We start from the raw sequence: 24,655 nt of genomic DNA on the forward strand, positions 1-24,655 counted from the left end.
ATGTTAGATTATTACATACTTCAAAAGTGCTGAAATGGATAGATTACTCCATCCAAAACGGTTTTGAAGATTAAGAATAAGTAAGCTTGCACTGAGTCGTGTCAGTTGGCTTCTTGCGTAGATACGCTTTAGAGCTTCTTCTCAAAGATACTTCTCGTTGTTATTAGGAATATCACTCGCACTATTATTTTGATACCAATCCTCAATAAAATCAGACACGCCATAGTCGTTATCAAAGATATCATCACGCCTATTAAAGTCCTGAGAATATTGTTTCTTTAGTCTTGCATACGCATTAGGATCACTCCTGCATAGGATCCTCATGCACTCTATTGACATGTGAGATACGTCATGTGAACATTGATTTGTGATATTGTCGATGTCATAATCCGGAATCTACATATTAGAAGGCAAAGAAGATTGTATCAATAGCATGCTTCTATATAAAAGAAAAGAGAGTTGTGCATGGAATTCAATAATTATCACAGATACAAAATAGTTAGAGATAATAAAAGACAATTATCAAATTAAATTAGAGACAGTATAGAACATGGTGCAAATTAAAGTGTAGAATTAGGGTACAAGAGGTCAAAATCACATTAGGAATTGTATACAATGAAGCTCTCAACCCTCATCTGTTAAGGGTGCTCGTGGAGCTCTACGCCATCCATAATTGATCAGCAATTCATCACCAGCACGTAATGATCTAATAGCATTGACAACTATGTATCTTTCTACATCCCTACTCATATGTCCTAGTACATGACTATTCTCACACTCCACAAACGTGCAATTGGTTCTTGAACTCATCCCTCGACTACTATTGATTAAACCTGCTATGTTTCCTTGAGAGTAAGGTCTTCCATCAACATAGAGTCTTTGTCCTTCTACATGTGTAATCCCTCTATCAGAAAGAGAGGCTGCATTGAGACATAACCCATAAGTACTCATGCTCTGAATGTAGCGAGTAAGCTGATGCCATGGACCCCATCTATATATAGGTCCACAAAAAGACATAAGGGTGACCTCTGAACGAGGGGGCACATGCAAATCCTGTGCAATAAAGAGGCCTCGTCTTGCTCCACTGATGGTAGATGGAGCAATCATGTAGCAATTGCCCCACAAGCTAAAAACCACTCCATCTAAAGGAAGTAATCCTCTCTACCATCCTTCGTATCGTCTTCGATCATATGTCTATACTAGAGAATGCATACGAGTAGGTAACGGATGATCTCCACCCGTCTCAGCCTCCAAAGCAGGAGGTAGAGGATGTCGAGAAACCTCGAGCTGCAACTAACAAATGACCTATTCGTGCCGTGTACGAGGGACATGTGCACCACTAATAGTGAAGTCATCCTTGTCATCAAGTGAATATACCTACATATATAATATTGTTGCATTATATATGAGTCTTTGATTTATAAAATAACCAATAATAAAACTAAGGGAGAATAGTCACATACCATAGGTTGATGTCACTCCTCAGATGGTGGTGCTCGCTTAAAAGTACCATGAGTCATCTCATGTGAAAAGCACTCCCGTCGTGGCCTCCGATACGTGCCACGACAACGAGCGCACCAGCATATAATAGACTCATCGTAGTAGAAATCATCGTAAACAGGTTCATGTGTAGTATTGGAACTCTGTGTACCCCAACCACCACCAGTAGGAGTGGCAGTGTACCCTCTGATTGGTCCGAATCTGATTTTCAAGTACCATAAAAACATGAGTCATTTATCAAATGATCGAAGTTAAAAAAGCAATAAAAGAAACAAAACATTGAAATCTAACAAGTTCTATGGTATATTCTAATGCTTATTGTGATATGAAAAATAAACACACGCTACTATATGGTGGAGACAAACAAGAGGAGGGCTGATATGTGCATGGAGACATGGCAATACTTCCACAACGCATCACTTTTCCTCAACAGAATGTGTGTGCCTTTGCTAACATATATTAGAATTAATATGAACTTTGCTAGATTGATTCTAACTATTCTCTAATCTATGTTATTTTGTTTAATCAAATTTACATAGACAGCAGCATGAAAGAGATTGCAAGCTGGTCACACATCTAGACTAGGCCAGATGGGACAAGATGGATTTGTGGCCACATTTGTGAGTATAGGCCGTTCAAATTTTAACTTTCAAAGGTAATATTATTGAATGAAGAAATCAATAAGTCTTTGGTTCTGTCTTGATGCAGACCAAAGACTATGGTCGTGCACCTACGGCACAGGAGATGGAGGACGCCACATACTACGACTATCGCGCTTTGCAGGCGACACTTGCTGTGACAGGCCAAATCCACTTGTGGGTATCACTATTTTGTTTTGTAGTTTATTTTCATGTTAACTGTAATATGTTCTTATTTGATTTCACTAACTAATGCAGGAGCAATATGGCGAGGACGACATGATAGAGGTGGCTCGACAGGAGGCTGAGGGGCGACGTCGAGAGGCTAAGAGGAGCGGCGACGTGATCACGGGTGGGGGCACGGGTGGTGGCATTGGTGATGGTGGTGTTGCGGGTGGGGGCACGGGTGGTGGCAGCGGTGATGGTGATGGTGATCACGAGTCTGATACTAGCGACTCGTATAGTGATGGCTCATGTAGTGATCATACTTAGGGATCTGTTTTGTATATGTGAGGATTGATCACACCACACACTCTAGACACATGTACATATATTTGTTGATGATATATATTGACGTATGTTTGTTGCATCACTGAATTTGTCTATTGTCAAACAATTAATTATTTGTCGATAAGTTAATTAGCCTAAGTATCTGCGAGAACATTATTTATTTATCTTTACGTTTAAAAAAAAACAAATCCTAAACAAGGAAAGAGGCGATGCCACGTTGTAACACATCAAAAGAAGCAAAAGATTGGCAAGAATCAACAATTTCTCTAAAGCTCTTGGAAAGCTAGATAGAGACAAATCAGAATCTTTATCGCAGTTCCAGTGACTGTTTTTCTATGTTAGGCTCTAATATTAACAAGCTTTTGATTTTCATAATTTTTGCAGAGGTCCCAAACTCTACGCTACGTATCAACTCAAGCTAACTTTCAAGCTTAAAGTTCCGAACTATGAAGTTTCAAAGCACGTGATTTCAAAGTATCAAGCTCAACATAAGCTATTACGATTACAATACCATGTACCATTTACCAATTTATGTACCATGTACCAATTGCAAGTACGAGGTTCCAACATGATACCAAATCAAGTACCAAGTACCAAGTACAAGTACCAAATCTAACCCTCTCTCCTTGTTGATACCCACCACGGGCTTTAAGCTCTACCTGCTGCTACCAAGTACCAAGTACCAAATCTAACCCTCTCTCCTTGTTGATACCCACAGGCTTCAAGATCTACCTGCCAGCTATCACCTGGCAGCTACAGCTATGGAGTTTAATGGCCCTCCTTATATATAGGAAATCATGCATGTAGGCCGACTAGCCAGACAGTCGTGTGGAGAGGAAAAATGTGACAGGGAAAAAGTGTGTGCATATGTGGTACAATGGGAAGTGCCAAGGACTGTAACTCTAATAGGAAATAGTACTGCTTGAGTCTAGAAGGGCTTCATGAGAACTAGGCGCTATTTGAACAGGCAACAGAATCTGGAGCTCATGGTAGGCTACCTTCAAAATTTCCAAGGGGGTCCCTCCCCTCACGAGCTCCTAATAACGAAGAGAGAGAGTGTGCACTGTGCGTGTGTGTATGATATATATATATATATATATATATATATATAATATGTCCATATGTGTGTCGGGGAGAGAGAGTGTGAGTGACAGGTATGTAGAGTCTAATTTTCATTTAATTTAAAGTTTCAATTTCAAAAATTAAAAGAGAGCTAGATAGTGCTGTTTACCATAATTCATGTTCATTTACGCCCAGTCTCACTAATCTCCGCAAAAACAATGACAACACCGAGTACAATAACAATTGCAAGGAAGCAAGCGGTAAAGAGAGAGAGCAATACTAGATAGAGCTAGAGAAAGAGAGAGAGAGGCGCTTATAAGAGTATGTATATAAATATTCCTCTCAGTATAAATCTATTTTTTCCCGTTGCGCGGGCGTCACATAAGCGACCTCTTCGTTGCTTATGCGACGACTTTAAAAAAAAATTAAAAGCTCACGCTTATGCGACGTAAATCGTCACTAGAATATTCGCTAAAAGCGTCGTATAAATGATGTATCGCAGCGATGCCAGTAGTGACTGTAAATAGTGTCGCGTAAGCGACGAAAAAAAGTCGCTACTGGGGTCGCTATGCACCCAATGGCTAGTAGACTAGCCTGGGTATGGTGAAAAATGGTGTGCTTCCGCCGGTACGATGGGCGAGGGCCGACGAAGAGGTCCCTGAGTGAAGTACCAGGACACGTAAGGAGGATCCTGGAGGGTTCTGACCAGGCGATGCATGGGCTCGTGGTGCTTAGGACACCCATGCGTATGTCGTGGAAGATATATATGAATGTTGACAAAATGGTTATTGTAATCTGTTACTGGATCTCGTTTGTTGATCAGCTGGTCCTAACAATGGAGAGTCCTGAGTGGTACTCTTTTTGTGAAACAAGGGATTGAATGGAAATTTTGAGTTATGAAATCTGTGACCATATCTGTTTTATCAATGGATTATTTTTATATTAAAGTTTCTAAGAGGAGTGTGTGTGCAACTGTTTTCTAAAGCTAAAGTTAAGAAAGGCATTCAATTATGGGTGGGTGAGTATTTGTTTGGTTCTACCGATTCCAGTGGTAGGGTGGTGGCTAACCCATGGGCTGCATGGGGTTAGGCTGGAATCAATGGAGTTTTAATAATCAAACTGAAAAATCTTAGGATTATGATAGGATTTGAGTAGTTAGTTAATTCCTTGATAAATTTCTCAATTGAGTGGGTCAACGGCTGTGCCTGATCTTGATTAGGAAAAAAGCCTTGAACTGCTCAGATGATCAAATATTATCAGCGATAGCTCCTTCTATCTGGTTTATTCAGGTGAAGGATAGTTTAGGTTTTGATCTCATTAGAAAAATTCGTTAAGAAAATTCAAAAAGGTGGAATCGTCCTCGCTTTCCGGGCATGGAAAATTTTCTCGGTTTTGGTTTTCGAAGTGACCACGAGCCTAGTCTCGTGCCCGGACATTCATGGGCGAGGCCCCGAGTGAGAAACCCTGCCCCGCGCATGAGGGGGCTGCTTCCGCTGTCAGCTACCAGGAGTCCAGTGGTGCGCAGAGGGGGCAGAGGGACCTCACAGTTGGTATCAGAGCCTTGTTGAAAGCTAATAAGGATAAACAAATTCTTATCAGAAATTGATAATAAAAACTCAGAAAAAGCATTTTTCATAATGTATTTTCATTCTGTAAGCTACTTTAATGAAGAATTTTTAATCAAAGAAATTGTTTTTATAGATGGAAGTTCCCTATTTATCTGGTATTCCTGACCTCACCCAGTCTATTTATCTCAAGATACGACTGCATTCGCCTTCGAGCATCTCAATTCTTCCGCCTCAACTCGAACAAGCCGAGCAAGAATCGCACGCCATTTTGAGGATTTATATTTTCCTAACCCAACGGAGAGACAATAGCATAAGTGGTTTGCAGGGCAGTATGTCCACGCCTCGACCCCCGTGCAATGCTGTGGCAGAACCTCTCCTTGGCAATGATTCTGTTAAAGCAGAAAATGGTGCGTGGCGTCATTCTATATCATTCGACGCCTCAAAATTTCAGACTTTCATGCCAAGTCTAAAGACTCCTTAGTTGTTTTATTCCTAAGGAGAAAATAATAGCTCCCTTGTCTATAAGTGAACGTTTGTATCAGGGCATGGCTATGGCCCAGTACCGTCGTCTTATGCGACTCCCGAGGAGATTTTGAATTCTGGAGCCGAGCTACTCTATGTACATATTGTAACTTTTATATAAATAAAGAAATGTTTTCCGAAGAAAAATTCCCTGTTGTATAAGTGTGTTTATGGACGATCTAATAAAGAAAAATCTGTTATCGGACATATGTCATAGATCTCCAATAAGATCATTGTCTTGTTTAAGAAATTGTTTTTCGAACCTCATAAATCTTAGGATCTCGTGGATGATATCAAAATAAAAATTCAATAATATATAAATTTTTGGCAGAATCATGAGATGAGAAAATCATGGCCATCAGCTAGACCCTCTCTCTGAAGATGACGAGCTTGACCCTGGTGTTTGCAAGGCTCTTCGTAGGACTCAGCCAAGACTCAAAGGAGAAGGAGAGAACCTAGGCGAGGCTGTGGAGAAATGGGTGGAAGCCATGGAAGAATATTTTGACGTCACAGGCTACAATGAGCGGAGCAAAATGGCTCTTGCCAGCAGCAGCTGAAAATAGTGAAAACAGCCAGAGTAGCATGGAGGAACCACTGTGACACCAACTGTCTGGATAGAAATACTCAGTCCTAGAACGACCTAAAAACCTATTTGAGAAAGAGATTTTGTCCCCCTGGATTTTTGGAAATCAAAATGAACAAATTCTTAGAGCTAAAATAGGGAAGCAAAACCATCGAGGAATATCACCAGGCCTTTGCTCTTCTACTCAAATATTCACCACCTCTAGATGAAGAACAACTCATGGCCAGGTTCATTCAAGGAATGAACGAACCCTTGGACACACTGGTCAAAAATGCCAAGCTAGTGTCCATGGCTGCACTGTAAGAATGGCAAATGATTTTGCCAAAGCCTTTGTAGTAAAGGTCCCGCTGAAGCCTGCACCCTCTAACTTTAAAAGATTCCAAACCCAGGGAAGTAGTTCAAACTTTCCACCCCCAAAGAGGCAGCAAGGCCCGAATCAGAATCAAGATGGAGGAAGATTCCGAAGTGAAGGAAGACCCTTCCCCCATAATACTTTCTCAGGAGCCCCACCTCTTTCAAGAAATCAGAGGGATGAGCTCAGAAGTGAAAACCGATGTTTTGGATGCCAAGGTTTTGGTCACCAGGTGAAGGACTGCCCGACTACTGCCATGTCCAGGAAACAGGGAAGTCAAGGACCCCGAGTTCAGAGACCAACTCCTTCATACCAATCTAATCATGTTCTGTCTCACCCAAGTCAGGGAGACCCCAGAAGAACTCCAGCTCAGCCATCAGCCTCTGTCCAGAGTAACCTTAGAACTCCTTTCGACGAGAACTAGGGCAACCAAAGAGAAAGAGTCCCGCCTCAGACTGCATCAACCAAAGCAGTCACAATTTCAGATGTAGTAGAAGAGGAAAGAGGGCAGATCTATGCTGCAATTGAAAATCAAGGGCCTAACCATCAGTTCTCAGTCATCCATACTCGGGCAGAGTATCAAGGTAAACCTTTTAAGCTTTTGATTGATTCAGGCAGTTCTCATTCATTCATTTCCCCTGGATGCTTGCATAAGCTAGTCTTAGATCAGAAATCAGGAAAACCTATGCAAGTTGAATTAGCAAGTGGGAAGATTCTTTTCACTCACCTTGAAACAGAACGTATTCAATTCAACCTAGATGGGAGTTTAACTGACTGTCAATTCAGAGTTATACCTTTGGGAGTTTTCGACGGGATCCTTGGAATGGATTGGCTCCACAAAAATCAAGTTGATATTCACTCTCATGATGGAACCATTTCCTTTCGTGACCTTCACGGAAACAAGGTTCAAGGAACTGGAATTTCAGGATCCCCAAGTCTACAGTTAGTAAAGGCTTCTAAGTTACTAAAAGGACTTAGAAAGAAGCAGCGCATTTATCTTGTCAAAATGAATCCGGTAGACTCAAAGTTAAAAGCTAAAGAACCTGAATGGTTAAGGGATTATGATGATTTATTCCTAGCAGAATTAACGGAGATTCCTCCAATTCAAGAAGTAGTTCATGTGATAGAATTGACCCCAAGAGCTCAGCCACCAGTAGCCCTACTCACGTACAAAATGCCAGTTCCTGAAGCCATCAAACTCAAGGAACAGCTTAGATAGCTATTAGAACAGCTTAGATAGCTATTAGAAAAAGGGTTTGTAAGACCCAGTGTTTCACCTTGGGGTGCGCCAGTTCTCTTTCAAAAAAAGAAAGATGGAACGCTTAGACTCTGTGTGGACTATAGAGGTCTAAATCACTCTCAGCACAGCTTATCACCCTGAGACCGATGGTCAAACTGAAAGGGTAAACCAAGTAATCAAAATTATACTTCGGTCATGCTATGGCAGGGAACCCAAGAAGTGGCTAAGCTATCTGCACCTAGTCGAGTTCGTCTACAATGCTTCTTATCATCACAGAAGTATTGGGATGAGCCCTTTTAAAGCTCTATATGGACAAGATTGCTTAACTCCATTAACTTGGTTCGACCCATTGATTAGGGTCGAGATGTCCAGACAGATGCTTGATGACATGGAGTAGCAGATGCAGTCAATTCGTAAAGATATTAAAGCTACCCAGGATCGACAGAAGCAGTATGCAAATAAGAAGAGGACACAGACAGAAAGTTTGAAGAAGCAGATATGGTCTTTATTAGAGTACGGCCCAAAAGAAGTTCTCTATCTCTTAGGAAGTACAAGAAGTTATCCCCCAAATATTGTGGGCCATATCTCATTACAAAGAAAGTAGGTGACTTAGCCTATGAGCTTATTCTACCGCCTCATCTCAAAGTTCATAATGTATTTCATGTAAGCCTTCTAAAGAAATATGTGCCAAGCCTTGATGATGAAATCCTAACCTCTTCAACCGAAGGGCAGATGGAACTCCAACCTGAAGACATTCTTGATGTTCGAGAAAAGATTCTCAGGAACCGAATTCTCAAAGAATTATTGGTAAAATGGAAGTTCTATCCTTTTGAAGATGCCACCTAGGAGAATGAAGCGGATCTATTGCGGGATTATCCCCAGTTTGCGGGATGAGGGCATCTCGCGTTCTTCAAGTGGGAGAGAATGTAAGATTCCTCCTCTTCAGAAATATAAAAGATATTGTTTCTACCAGTTTTGGCCTAGAGAGAGAAAATCTTCTAGAGAGTGGTAATTCAGTTTTTAAATATTTTTGGATGGAAAAATATCTCTTCTTATTAAAATAAGCTCCCTCAAAATAGAAGTTCAAAAAGATTTTCAAAAGGTGCATTAGAAATCAAGTATAATCTGTTCAAGAGGCCTTATCCTAGGGGTCAAGAATTTTTTCAAAAATTTTAAATTAAGGTTCCTATGGACCAATAAGATTCATCCAAATGTAGGGAGGAGATAAATGGAAGAATAAAAGGAAAATCCCCCAAAAATGAGTAAATACTCACATAAGATGAAGAGTTGACTAAGGACAAGGTTAATAGTTAAAAAAGAGAGATATTTGGAAGAAATGATGCATTTTTGACACCTCAGTATGGGGGAATTATTAAGCGACTAAGGTTATGTAGAAGGGTATGAGAAGGGTGTGAGTGTGAATGGACTTAAGGTCCAATAGCTCACCTATTTAAAGGTGGAGCTAGGAGGCATTTTGTATTGAGCAAGGCCTAGTTGTATTCATAAACAACTAAATAAGCAAGATATCTTTCTTGTATTTTGTGAGTATCTCACCTCCACACACTTGATCTAGCATGAGCACCATGTTTTCTCAACATGGTATCAGAGCCTAGGTTGATTAGGACTCTTGTGGTGTAGATTAGGTCATTTTCTCCATTTTTTTCTTATCTATTCACTTGTGGAGCTCAACCCTCTACTGGTGGAGGCCTTCCAGCAGCTTGTAGAGGGCATAACTCTCAGAGATTTCTTCATGGGAGATGTAGAGGAGACCTGGGCGCATGTATTTGTACGGCCAATCGTCTGAATACTTCACTCCTCGCGGCGGCATTTCCTCTGTAGTAGCAGGCCGGCACCATTTTCTGCAGCAGTCATATGGCATTACAGCCATATGCCGGCTGTAAGCCACCATTAGCCATGGGACTTGAGGGATTTGGTAGCCCACTCTCTGAGGACTCCACAGCTCAATTTTGAGCTCATTTGGTGGTCTGACGCGTTGGCTAGAAGCAGAAAATCAATCGCCTCTCCTCACTCCATAACGCTTTCATAAGTGATTTTTTCTTGCTCTAATCACCTTCTCCCTTGCTCTAATCATTAAAGCTTCATAAGTGATTTTTTCTTGCTCTAATCACCTTCTCCCTTGCTCTAATCACCCAAGTGATGATGTGAATGATTGTTGTTGATCTTTCTCTTGAGTTTGAAGCGGTGCCTAACCACATGAGGTATCCATAAACCTCATTCTCAAAACAAGCTTCATCATCAACATCAACTTTCAAGCTTTCAAAGCTTTCAAAATGTGCTTATGAGCACTAATAGTGTTGTTTAACACTAATTAAGATATTAATCCAGCAAAGGAAAGTCATTATAAAGTATTTTTAAACACTAAGAGTGTTATTAAACACTAATGGTAAACTAATCACCAAAATCAGTGTCATTAGATACTAAAAATATGCTTTTAAGCACTAATTATATTTTTTAAACACTAATGGTGATCTTAATCACCAACCAAAGTGTTCCTTAACACTAATGTAGCTAATCCCCATTAAGCATGTATCTTCAAAATCATGTAACCAACATGCACAAAAGTTGTTGTAAATGTGGAGTAGACACTGCCCTTAACCAATTCATAAGGCACCCTCCCTTTTCCTTTCCCATATAAATCTACCTCATTGCCAATGGAGGAGGTATGTTATTAAAGGAAGCATCAAGCATGTTGAAGGAACATCTAAAAGCAAACCACTTAAGCAAGGGTGGCAGCCTTGTTTTGATCATTGTGTGAGAATGGTCAAGGTGAAAAGCATGTGGAAGCAATGGCATATATGTCTAAAGCATGTCAAGCAAGCACAAAGAGTGGGGTGCACCGTCATTGAGGTGTACATCTTCATCGACATCAAATAAAGACTTAGAAGGTATCATTGTATTAGCCTCTAAGGCTCTAGGAACATATTTGTAAACTAGATAACCACACCGCCATGACATCCTTGTATGCCTAATGTTATAAAGGCAACCTATGTCCAATACCACCTATTCCACTCTTTCATAGTTGGTATTGAGGGGGGGTATTAAGAGACTAAGGTTATGTAGAAGGGGATGAGAAGGGTGTGAGTATGAATGGACTTAACATTAGGAACTCAATGGAGTCTTCTTGGGCCCTTTAATTTGCCATGAGGTTATGGAAACGTTTAACTTTTTGACAAATAGGAGCCCGCCATGTAAGCAAAAACCAATGGTTTGTAAGAGAGCTCAGAGGTGTAAGAGTGGTCAAAGGGTGCACTTTTTCTCCCAAAAAGGGGAGGGGGCAATTTTATAATTTTTGGACCTCCATAACTTCTACATACAAGCTCCGATTTGAGCGGAGATTATAGATCCGTGATCTACGCATCAAGAGCTTTCCATAGATATGTTACATGATATGGTTTTATCCGCTAGATTTTAAATTCCATTTTCTCCCCGAAATTCAAATTCGAATAAAGTAGCCGTTTTGAAGCTTCTAATTAGAAAACGTTTCTTCTTAAGAGAAAAGGTTTGACTCCCTTAAACTGCCAAATAAAAGGGCCCAAGAAGACTCCATTGAGTTCCTAATGGCTCCACTAGCTCACCTATTTAAAGGTGGAGCTAGGAGGCATTTTGTATTGAGAAAGGCCTAGTTGTATTCATAAACAACTAAATAAGAAAGATATCTTTCTTGTATTTTGTGAGTCTCGCACCTCCACACACTTGATCTAGCATGAGCACCACGTTTTCTCAATAGGAATTCCCCTCATGAAGGAGGCACCTATTTCACGTGTGGGTGAATTTTAAACTCCAAAATAATGAGATATTTTTATCTCTTCTCTCTCCTGTTTCAACTAGATCCAAAAAGTGGACTAAACTGACCCAAATAATGAGATATTTTTATCTCTTCTCTCTCCTGTTTCAACTAGATCCAAAAAGTGGACTAAACTGACCCAAAAATGGTCGAAAATTGACCGAACTGATCTAGAAAATTCTAGAATCAATTGGCTTGGTTAGAAGCTCACTTTTTCCTATAAATAGAAGCCTTTCCCTTTGTTGAAGCTCAATAGTGTTTTTGCACTGTTACCCTACTTCTCCCAAGAGCCAAAAACTGTGAATTTACTCATAATTCATTACTTTTGACCTTCCCTCTTCTAAAGATTGGTGGCCACTCTTGTTTCAAACAAGAGTAGATCCCTCAAACAATTAAGCCAAAGGAAAGCTCTCAAATTCTCCTTGTAAGTTGGAGATTCTTCTCTTTTCTATTTCATTTTATGGTTTTTTATGATATTTGTTTTCTCTAAAATGAATATGATGTTATGCCTCATTGAAAAAAGGCATTCCCCTCTCTTCTTTAGTAAATCCAACCATTCTTTATCCTAGATGAATGATTAATGGATAAAATCAAGTTTTTCATAATGTTTCTCTTAAATAAGTAGAAAATATTTACATTAGAATGATTTAAATACTCTTGGTGAACTTCTAATTAATTTTAGAGAGTTAGAAATTAAAAAATGGTCAGCCATACGAAGGAGGTTATGGTAAAATTTTCTAAAATTGTGTAAATAAGTTTTACTTTTTTTTAAAATTCAAAAAGAGTAATCCCCATCGTATATGTATTCTTAAAGTGTTATTTTTCATCCTGGGTATAGAAAAATGCATACAAAAAATATTTTATTAATAATAAAGTGTTACTTTCTTTAGAGTTAAAATCTATGCATAGAAGGAAGCATATTGATTTTTTTTTAAATTATAAAAGTGTTATTTTCATCATAAAATGGATGCATAAAAGAAATTCTTTTATATTAAAAGAGTGATTTTCATCATAAATGAATTGTATGCATAAAAGATTTTTTATATTAAAAGTGTGATTTTTATCATAAAGCATAAATGGATGCATTAAAGAAATTCTTTTATATTAAAAGAGTGATTTTCATCATAAATGAATTGTATGCATAAATATATGCATAAAAGATTTTTTTATATTAAAAGAGTGATTTTCATCATAAATGATTTTTATGCATAAATGGATGTATAAAAGAAATTCTTTTATATTAAAAGAATGATTTTCATCATCATAAATGATTTGTATGCATAAAAGATTTTTTTTAGATTAAAAGTGTGATTTTCATCATAAATGATTTTTAGGCATAAACATACATAAAAGATAATTTTTATATATTGTAAATGGTCCCATGGGTAAAACACTATAAATAGGGCCTTGGACACATGGATAGAACCTTTTATCATTTTACTAATCTTGGACATTCCATTGTACCTTTGGCTCTCCTACTATGGAGATGGCCATCTATGGTCAAGGCTCATGGCTAGCTTTCAAGCCATCCTTTTGGTGAGAGGTTAACACACTTAGGCCATTGTGTATCTCTTTCTTTGCTACATACACATATGGATTCTCTCTCTTGTTCATCTTTGGCTATGATGCTTAGAAATGCTAATTTTATGTATAATGGATGCTAGAATTCATCTTTCATGTGTTTGATTTTATCCTTGACTCTAGATCCATTCCATTTGGTATTAGAGCCTTGATTTTGATCCACTTTCAAGGTTCTTGGTGCATGAGATTGATATTTCCTCATTTTCTTGAATTTCTTGATCCTTTCTTGGTTAATTCTCCCTAATCATGCTCTAAACCTATTTATCTTGAGGGATTAAGAGAGATTTGGGTGCTAGATGTCCCATTTTGATCAATTTTTGCTAAAAATTTTGGACCCTGGGATCAAATTTCGGGGCACCCGCACTAAAATTTGAACTGCAGGACCAAAATTAAGGGAATATTATCTAATCTTAGGTAACCTTTCCTTAATCCTCACATTTTTCACTAATTACCCTGTTTCTTGGAGCTTCCATGGCCATTAGTCTCCATACATGCCCTGTTTGAGCTCCAATCCTTAGGGTTTTTGTTGTGCATTTCATGAGGAAGAGGTAGAGTATCAATTTTGAGGGGATTTTCTAAAATTTTCTGGTCCCTCTTCTTTCTCTCACTCAAACCCTAGAACAATTAAATGGGAAGAAGAGGAAATTTTATTTTAATTCAATTTATGATTATTTTCCAAAAGTGGAAATATGGGTAGAATTGATTTCTACAAATCCCATGAATTCTTTTATTCAAAAGAGGAATATTGAATATAATTCAATTGAGGAATTGAGAAGGAATATGGAAATAATCGGCGAGAAAAAGAACCTTTGATTAGGCCAAACAATTGATAGAAATTTAGAAAAAGTCCCATTATCGGTATCGAACTAGAAAAAGCTACATGTGAATGGATGTGATAATATGTTTATGGGATGTGATAAGATGTGAATGGATATGATAAGATGTGTATGGGATGTGATAGGATGTGAATGGATGTGATAAGATTATGGGATGCGATAGGATGTGAATGAATGTGATAAGATGAAAATAGGATGTGATTAGATGTGATGTAATGAAATGGATGTGGATGTGAATAATGAGATGAGAGGATATGTGAAAGGGTGAGATGGAAAGTACATGGATGTGGAAGTGGATGTGTATGTGGAAGAATGGATGTGGATGTGCATGTGGAAGAATGGATGTGGATATATGGATGTGGATGTGGATGTGTATGTGGAAGAATGGATGTGAATATATGAATGTGGATGTGTATGTGGAAGAATGGATATGCATGTGTATGTATGGATGTGGATGTGGAAGAATGGATGTGGATGTGTATGTATGGATGTGGATGTGTATGTGGAAGAATGGATATGGATGTGTATGTGGAAGAATGGATATGGATGTGTATGTATGAATGGATGTGTATGTATGAATGGATGTGTATGTATGTATGGATGTGTATGTATGAATGGATGTGTATGTATGTATGGATGTGTATGTTGAAGAATGGATATGGATGTGTATGTATGAATGGATGTGTATGTGGAAGAATGGATATGCATGTGTATGTATGGATGTGGATGTGTATGTGGAAGAATGGATATGGATGTGTATGTGGAAATATGAATGTGGATGTGTATGTTGAAGAATGGATGTGGATGTGTATGTATGGATGTGGATGTGTATGTGGAAGAATAAATATGGATGTGTATGTGGAAGTATGAATGTGGATGTGTATGTGGAAGTATGAATGTGGATGTGTATGTGGAAGTATGAATGTGGATGTTTATGTGGAAGAATGGATGTGGATGTGTATGTATGGATGTGGATGTGTATGTGGAAGAATGAATGTGGATGTGTATGTGGAAGAATGGATGTGGATGTGTATGTATGGATGTGGATGTGTATGTGGAAGATTGAATGTGGATGTGTATGTGGAAGATTGAATGTGGATGTAAACGTGGAAGAATGAATGTGGATGTGTATGTGGAAGAATGGATGTGCATGTGCATGTGGAAGAATGGATATGGATGTGTATGTGGAAGTATGGATATGAATGTGTTTGTGGAGGAATGGATGTGGATGTGTATGTGGAAGAACGAATGTGGATGTGTATGTGGAAGTATGAATGTGGATATGTATGTGGAAGAATGGATGTGGATATGTATGTGGAAGAATGGATGTGGATGTGTATGTATGGATGTGGATGTGTATGTGAAAGAATGGATATGGATGTGTATGTGGAAGAATGGATATGGATGTGTATGTGGAAGAATGGATATGGATGTGTATGTGAAAGGATGTGATATCAATGTGAGTGAATGAATGAGATGTGATGTGATGATGTGAATCGGGATGCGAATGAATGAGATGCGATGTCATGTGAATCGGATGTAAATGTATGATATGGGATGTGAATGGATGATGATGTGATTGGAATCAGGATAAGAATGAATGAGATGAGATGTGATGTAAATTAAGACAGATGTGAAATGAATGAGGTGTGATGGGATGTGAATATGGGTTGATGCGAGTGGATGAGATGTGATGAGAATAAACGAGGAAAGATGTGATGAGATGGAAAATGATGTGATTGGATGAGATGGAAAATGATGTGATTGGATGAGAATGGGTATACATATGAATTGGACATGGATTAAATATGTGGACGAATGTGAAACAATGTGAAAGACAAGAGTTCATTATAAGAACTGTATTTATGACCTGTTTTTAAATGATTGTTTTATGTCAAAAATGTTGGGAAAGCAATTTGACCATCTTGTGAATGATGTCGTGGTGACCTAACTGATAAAGTTACATTAGCTAACGGAGAGTAAACGCAGGACATCTCGCATAGCAAGGTCGCCCGAGGTCTTGACCATGGTGAGCTTTCGATATCGTGGTTGAGGGGCCAAGGAAGCGACCTATGAGTGAAGCGCTAGGTCACCTGTGATGAGGGATCCTAGAGGGTGCTGACCATATGGTGCTCGGGCTTTGGTTCGCCGAAGATACCCACACGTACGTCGGGGAAGATATTGGAACAAGGAGTAAGAGTTGTTTTCTGAAATCGGGCATGGATCTGGTTGATTGACCTTGCTAGTCCTCAACCGATGAGTCCATGGCTCTTTTATATGGAGGTGTTGGTTGATCTTGTTGATCTTCAATGGAGATTCCATCTTGATTTTTATAAGTGAATATATTGTCGGGTACTATGAGCTAGGAACTATCGAAAAGGCCCCTGAGTGGACAGGTGGTGAGCGTTCTGGTTGCCAATGACGCCATATATACACCGATGAAGGAATGATTGGAAATTAGGATTCAACCGGATATTTTGTTGGATTATGATCAGTGACACTATGGTTTCATTAAATGATTGTTTTAAAGATAGCTGAATATGTGAAAAAGGCAATTTCATATTGGGTGTGTGAGTGGTGTGACTGGCTTAAAACTTGCATGAATATCCGGCTAGGGGACCTGGGAACTCTTTTCCGTGGTACCCGGGACAAAACCTAACCAAATTCCTAATTGGATCCCATCACTACAGTTGTTGGGCGGTTGGCTAACCCATGGGACTGGAAGAGGTTAGGCTGGACTCATGGATCCGTAAAATTAGACTCAATTCTGTTATAGTACGATAGATGAAGTAAATCCCGGATAGTAATTATTCTATGGAAAAAGAATCAACGGCTGTGCCTCTCCATGGGGAAAAATGCGTTGGTTTCTATGATCCAAGTGCAAGTATCTTCCTTGATCTGACCAAGTGAGTCACAGGTTTGGTCAGATCAGTTTGGTCAGTAATGACCCTATCCTGGTGTACTCGCCCGTGCTTTCTGGTAGGGGAAAGTTTTTTCGGGTTTGGTTTTTGAAGAACCAAGGGATTAGTATCTTGTCGAGATATCCGTGGGGGGTGAGGCCCCGAGTGAGGGATCCTACCCCATGCAAGGAGTGCTACTTCCGCTGCTAGTACCCCCAAATCCGTTGCGTGGAGGGGGCAGTGATCTTTCAGCTAGTATCAGAGCAAATTGACTAAAGTGGATCAGCTGTAAAGCCAAAAATGACAAAAAATTGTGAAGTAATAGTAAAATGTAATTGTGTGATAAAATTCATACAATTTGATATTCCGAATGAAGATTCATAAAATTGAAAGTGGGTCTTTAGATGAAGTACCGCAATTGTATGGAAATCCCTAACTTGCTTGAAGCCTAGTCATGATGGTATTTACCTTATAATTCCAAGGACCGTGACTACCCGTATATACCGAGGGTATAACTGCAGCTCTTTACTGGCAGTATATACGAGTAAATCTAAGACCTTGAAATTATAAGTAAAAATGCTATCCAAATGATGAATTCGAATGTGGTTGATATGATTTTAAGATTCTGGTTGAGAATTGATGAGTTGATTTGGATTCTGATTGAGATGATTCCTGAATTTTGGTTGAAAAGCGATCAATTGAACAAAGCCACAATGAGGATGAATGGGATGAGTCCTTGTGATGATGTTCGTAATTGGAATGATGATAATGACTTTAGCAAATCACTATGAGGAGATTAGTGGATTGTGCTATCAGATTGCTTCTTTTAACACTTGACCCGATGGATCAAGTTAAGGGATGACAAATTAAAACCTGCATAACTGAAACTTCTATGGAGGAATGTTCAGATGGAATTTTCGGTCTGATGGACCATTATTGTGTTAAGAATGTGAATGATATGTTCTGAATGAATTGTTATCTGATAATGAGTTCTATATAAGGGATCTTTATCCCATGGTTCTGTGGAGAGCTGTCCAATCTAAAGAACCCCAGAATCAGTGGGATCTAAAGTCGGATTTGAATTGTAAATAAAAGGACTTAACAAGAATTTTCTTATTGATAGGATCATGGATCGAGGTTGTCGTGGTAGGAATGATAACCCCCAACTCGATGAGGAAGAGCTCGACTTGGATGTTCGTAAAACTCTTCATAGATTGCAGCCTGGACCTTTCAAGGGTGAAGGGGAAAACTTGGGTGAGACACAGATCAATTTGAAGGGTCTCAAACTTAGTTTCAAATTTCGTGGAAGTTTTGAGTGTATTTTTCTAAACTAGAGTCACACCTTCTTTCCTCAAAACTGACAAAAGAGTTTGGTCTTGGTCATAGTCTAATTCAAGGTTTGAGTCGGATAAGATTTTTCCTGATCTATCTTTCTCGAAAAGGTTTGATAATTTAATTTTTACTAATTTACTGAATTTCTTTCTTTGAATATTCACTTAATTGATTTCTAAATTAGTTACGAATTCTAATGAGGAATAGATTAATCATTTATCTGAATATTTTGATCCCGATAGATTTCTTGAATTCTCTTTTTACAATCCATGTGAATATAAAACGATATCTCGCAAAGTGGGGGTAATCTTTTGCCAACTCTTCTTCTTTCTCCTAGGTGGCGTCTTCTAGAGGGAAGAACCTCCACTTGACTAAAAACTCTCTGAGGACTTTTCTCTTGAGGACCTTCTCCCGAACATGAAGGATTTCTTCAAGTTGGAGTACCATCTGGCCTTGAGTCGGAGAAATCAATTGTTCATCATCAAGTATGTGGCTCGGGCTGGGTACATATTTCTTAAGAAAATTGACGTGGAATACATTATGTACCTTGAGATGGCGAGGCAAAAGAAGTTTATAAGCTAGATCGCCCACTTTCTTTATAATAGCATAAGGTCCACAGTATCTAGGAGAGAGCTTCTTGTACTTACCTAAAGATAAGGAACTTTTTTTTGGTCGTACTCGAATGAAGACCATATCTGATTCTTCAAACTCTCTTTCTAATCTCTTTTTGTCTGCATACTACTTTTGCCTATCTTGGGCTACCTTAATATCTTAACAGATTGATTGCATTTGCTGGTCTATGTCATTAAGCTTTTGTCTGGACATTTTGACTCTGATCAATGGGTTGGACCAAGTCAACGGTGTAAGGCAATCTTGTCCATACAAAGGTTTGAAAGGGCTCATCACAATAATTCAATGATAAGAAGCATTGTAAGCAAATTCAACTAGATGCAAATGGCTTAACCACTTCTTGGGTTCCTGCCACAACATGACTGAAGGATATCCTCTATTACCTGGTTCACTCTTTCAGTGTGGCCATCAGTTTCAGGGTGATAGGCTGTACCCTGAGATCTAATAAAGTTCCTACTGCTTTGAAGAATGCAGTCCAAAATTTCGATGTGAATTTGGGATCTCTATCACTTACTATCCTCTTGGGTAAGCCATGCAATCTGAAGATCTCTTTAAGGAAAACTCTGGCAACATCCACTGGAGTATATGTTTCTTTCACTAGAATCACATGGGCAACTTTGGCTAGTCTGTCAACTACCACAAAAATGGAGTTGTAACGTGATTGCACTGAAGGTAATCCAATGACAAAGTCCATACTGATACATTCCCACTTCATCTGTGGAATGTCTAGAGGCCACAATTTTCCTCGCATCTTGACTTTCTCTGCCTTCACTCTCTGACACATTAAGCATTGTCGCATATGATCAAGTACATCCTTTTTGAGTCCAGGCCAAAAGAAACTTTTCTTCAGAGACATATAGGTTTTATAAACCCTAGATATCCAGCTATATAAGGCTATCATGGGCTTCTCTCAGAATCCTTCCCTTTATTCCCTCGTCATTAGGAATGCATAGCTGATTATTATAGTACATGCATCCTTCATCCAATTTGTACCCAAGAACTTGACTCATTTCCTAAGGAGTCTTGCTTTCCTACATCAGAAGGGTAGCCATAGGGGCAAAGAATTTGTCCTGCATGATTTTCTCCCTTGCTTCACAGATTAATGGATTTGACACCACTTTAATTTTAAGCAAGGCTGCTTTTCTACTGAGCACATCTGCCACCACATTTTCTTTCCCTGACAGATACCTAATTTCAAAATCAAATTCATTTGCATCCATCTCCTTTGACACATGTTGAGATCCCTTTGGGTGAAGATCCACTTCAGAATTTGATGATCTATCATCAAGGTGAACCTTTGTCCCAAAAGATAATGTCTCCACAACTTCAGAGCATAAACTACTAAGAGTAACTCCAAGTCATGGATGGCATAATTTCTCTCATGTGTTCTAAGTTTTTTGGATTCATAGACCACTACATGACCTTCTTGCATAAGAGTACCGCCTAAGGCAAACCCACTGGCATTAGTAACTACCTCAAAAGGTTTGGTAAAATCTGGCAATTTAAGGACAGGGTTGGTTATTAAGGCTGTCTTTAGTTTATCAAAGGCACTTCGACACATTGCAGTCCATTAAAAAAGGGTACTCTCTTTGAGAAGGTTAGTTAAAGGGGATGCTATGTGAGCATACCTAGGTATGAAGATCCTATACATCCAGTTAATCCTAGGAATCCTCTGACTTCCTTTACTGTCTTCGGTTTCGGCCAATCTACGACGGCTTGGATCTTTGCGGGGTTAGGAGAAATCTCATCTTTTGACACTATGAATCCCAAGTATTCCACCTGGTCAATAGAAAAATAACACTTGCCCTTTTTTGCAAAGAGTTGGTGTTTCCTTAGGATTTCCAGGACCTTGCGCACATGATCTTCATGATCTGCAACATTCTTTGAGTATACCAAGATATTATCAAAGAAGACAAGAAAAAAAACATCCAAATATTCTCGAAGAATATCCTGCATAAGACGATTAAACGTTGCCAGGGCATTAGTCAATCCAAACAGCATGACTGTGAACTCATAATGCCTATAAGGAGTATTGAATGCTATCTTCGAGATGTCCTGTTCCTTGATTCTGATCTGGTAGTACCCGAATTTGAGATCTATCTTTGTGAACATTTGGGTCCCACTTAACCAATCCAGAAGTTCATCAATCCTAGGGATAGGATACTTATTTTTAATTGTTAATTGATTCAATCCTCTGTAGTCAATACAGAGTCTTAACATTCCATCTTTCTTCTTTTGAAAGAGAACAGGTGCACCCTATGGTGAGACACTGGGTCTGACAAATCCTTGCTCTAACAGTTGTCTTAACTGTTCCTTAAGCTCAATGGCTTTAGGGACTAGCATTTGTATGCACGTTGGGCTACTGGGGCTGAGCTCTGGGGGTTAACTGGATCTCATGATCTCTGGGGGTTAATTGGATCTCATGATCTACTTCTCGAGACAGAGGCATCTTAGTCAGCTCTTCACGGAACACATTTGCATACTCACTTAACCACTCTGGCTCTTTAGCCTTGCATTTCATGTCTATTGGATTCATCTTAACGACATAAACAGCTTGCCTCTTTTTGAGCCCTTTTAACAATTTAGAAGCCTTGACTAATTACAGCACTAGGGATCTGGAAATTCGAGTGCCTTGAACTTTATTCTCATGAAGGTCAAGGGGAGAGATGGTTCCTTTGTGACAATGAATGTCAGCCTGATTCTTATGGAGCCAATCCATTCCAAGGATTCCATCATAGACTCCCAAGGGTAGGACTCTGAACTAGCACTCTATTACATTCCCATCTAGACTAAACTGAATAAGGTATGTCTCAGGGTGTGTGAAAAGAATCTTTCCACTGGCCAATTCCACTTGCATAGGTTTCCTTGATTTTTGATTTAGGACTAACTTACGTAGATATCCTAGGGAAATAAAATAATGATTATTGCCTAAATCAATCAAAAGCTTAAATTTCTTACCATGGTATTGTGATGCAGTCTGGAGGACACAAAATTGACGGTTATTCCCCTGATGCTCTATTGCGGCATAGATCTATCCTTTTTCTTCCTCCACTTCCTCAGCTATAGTGACAGCTCTCTAGCTGCTGTAGTCTGAGGTGGAACTCTCTCTCTTTGGTTTCTCGAGTTCTGGGAGGGAGTTTGGAGACTGCTTTGCAAAGAGGCTACAGGCTGAGCCGGCACTCTTCTGGGGTTGCTCTGATTTTGGCGTGGTGGGGGACCCTGATTGGAATGATACAAAGGAGTCTATCTCTAAATTCTGGGACCAGAGAAGGAGATGGGAAATCCTTGAGCTGGTGCCCAAACCCTTGACATCCGAAGCACCTGTTCTCACTTTGAAGCTCTTCCCTATGCATTCTTGAAAGAGCCGGAGTTCTTGAGAAAGAACTTCGAGGGAAAGGTTTTCCCTCATTCCTGAAACTTCCTGACTCCAGATTCTGGTTGGGACCTTGGTGCCTCTTTGGAGGTGAAAGGTTGGAAGAACTTTCGAGTGTCTGGAATCTCTTGAAGGATGAGGGGGCTGGCTTTGCCGAGGACTTTAACGAGCGATGAAGGCTTTGGTGAAGTCCTTCACCATTCTTACAGCTTCTGCCATGGAAACTAGCTTGGCATTCTTGACCAGGGTGTCCAAAGATTTGTTCATTCCCTGAATGAACGTGGCCATAAGTTGCTCTTCGTATAGCAGTGGTGAGTACCTCAGGAGAAGAGCAAATGCTTGATGATATTCTTCAATGGTTTTGCTCCCCTGGTTTTGCTGTAAGAATTCATTCATCTTGGTTTCTAAAAATCTAGGGGGACAAAATCTCTTCCTTAGATAAGCTTTAACATCATTCAAGGACTGGGTATTCCTATCCAGATGATTGGTGTCACAATAGTTTCTCCATGCCACCCTGGTTGTTTCCATGATTTTGAGCCTAGCAAGAGCCATCTTTCTCCTCTCGTTGTATCCGGTGACATCAAAATATTCCTCCATGGCTTCAACCCACTTCTCCACAGCCTTGCCCAAGTTCTCCCCTTCACCTTTGAAGGGTCCTGGTTGAGTTCTATGAAGAGCCTTGTGAACGTCGGGGTCAAGCTCTTCTTCATCAGTGAGAGGGTCAGGCTATTGGCTATGGTTCCCTCGCCTCATGATTATGCCAAAATGATACATTATTAAATTTTTATTTTGATTTCCTCCACGAGATACTAAGACTTAAGAGGTTCAAAAAATAATTTCTTAAACAAGATAAACGATCTTATTGGAGATCTATGACATATGTTCGAGTAACAGATTTTTCTTCATCAATTCGTCATATAATAAACAATCACTTATACAACAGGAAATTTTTCACAAAACATTGCTTTATTTAAATAAAGGTTGCAATATGTACATAGAGCATCTTGGCTCTAGAAAGTCAAAATCTCCTCAGGAGATCCATAAGACGGCGATACTAGTGGGCTACAGACATGCCCTGATACAAATGTTCCCTTAGTGCCAAGGGAGCTACTATCCTGCCAAGCGACTAAGAAGTCTATAGATATGGCATGAAAGTTTGAAATCTCGAGGTGTAGGGTGATATAAAATAACACCATGTATCACTTTTAGCCTCATAAGAATCATGGCCAATGAGATATTCTGCCTCAGCATCACACGCGAGAGGCATGGACATACTGCTCTGCAAACCACTTGTTCTGTTGTCTCTCCGCTGGGTCATGCAAATTTAAATCCTCGAAATGGTCTGCGAGTCGGGCTCGGCTCGTTCGAGTTATAGTAGCATAAGAGATGAGATGCTCGAAAGGCAAAAGCAGTCATATCTTGACTGGGTGAGGTCAAGAATACCGGATAAGTGTGGAACTTCCATCTATAAAACCAAAATTTTTTATTAAAAATCTTCATTAATGAAGCTTAAGGAATGAAAATACAATACATAAATGGTCTTTCTTATAGATTTGTGATAAGAATTCATTTTTCCTTATTAGTTTTCAACAAAGCTCTGATACGAGCTGTGAGATCCCCGGCCCCTCCGCAATGCCCCCTCCTCTCTAACGAGGCACAGCCGCCGCTAATTCCTTCCTACAGAACAAGGCTCTTCCTAGGACTTAATCTAACTAACGAGCTAATCGTAACTTATTTGTATCGCCAGGAATCCCCTGATCCAACCTAACCCCAATGGCCCATGGGTTAGCCAACCGCCCAACCACTCTATTGGTGGGATTCCTTTATAAAACTTTGGTTATGTTTTGCCCGGGTACCTAGGAAAAGAGTTCCTAGGAGGCCCACGTTTCAGGTAAAATCTATACCGCGTACACACCCAATATGAAATTGCCATTATAACAGATTCGGTTGTCTTTAAAACAATCTTTCAATGAAAATCATAGTATTGCTGATCATAATCCTCCAAAATATTGAATCCATTATTTTACAAAATATATCATCCGGACTCTCCATTGTGTTGAGATATTCAAGCTCGATGTCAGTGTGAGCCAGCTATGCTATGTGCTGGCAGATTAGGTAGGAACATGTGTGAGACATAAATGACCGCGTGTCCAGCTGGTCATAGTGTGTGGACATTAGCTAGGGTTAGTAGAGTGTGGACACAACTCATTGTGTGTTGTGTGG

This window comes from Cibotium barometz, chromosome 47, assembly GCF_041138505.1.
Source record: "Cibotium barometz isolate CiBa-2024 chromosome 47, ASM4113850v1, whole genome shotgun sequence".
In the NCBI taxonomy this organism is placed as follows: Eukaryota; Viridiplantae; Streptophyta; class Polypodiopsida; order Cyatheales; family Cibotiaceae; genus Cibotium; species Cibotium barometz.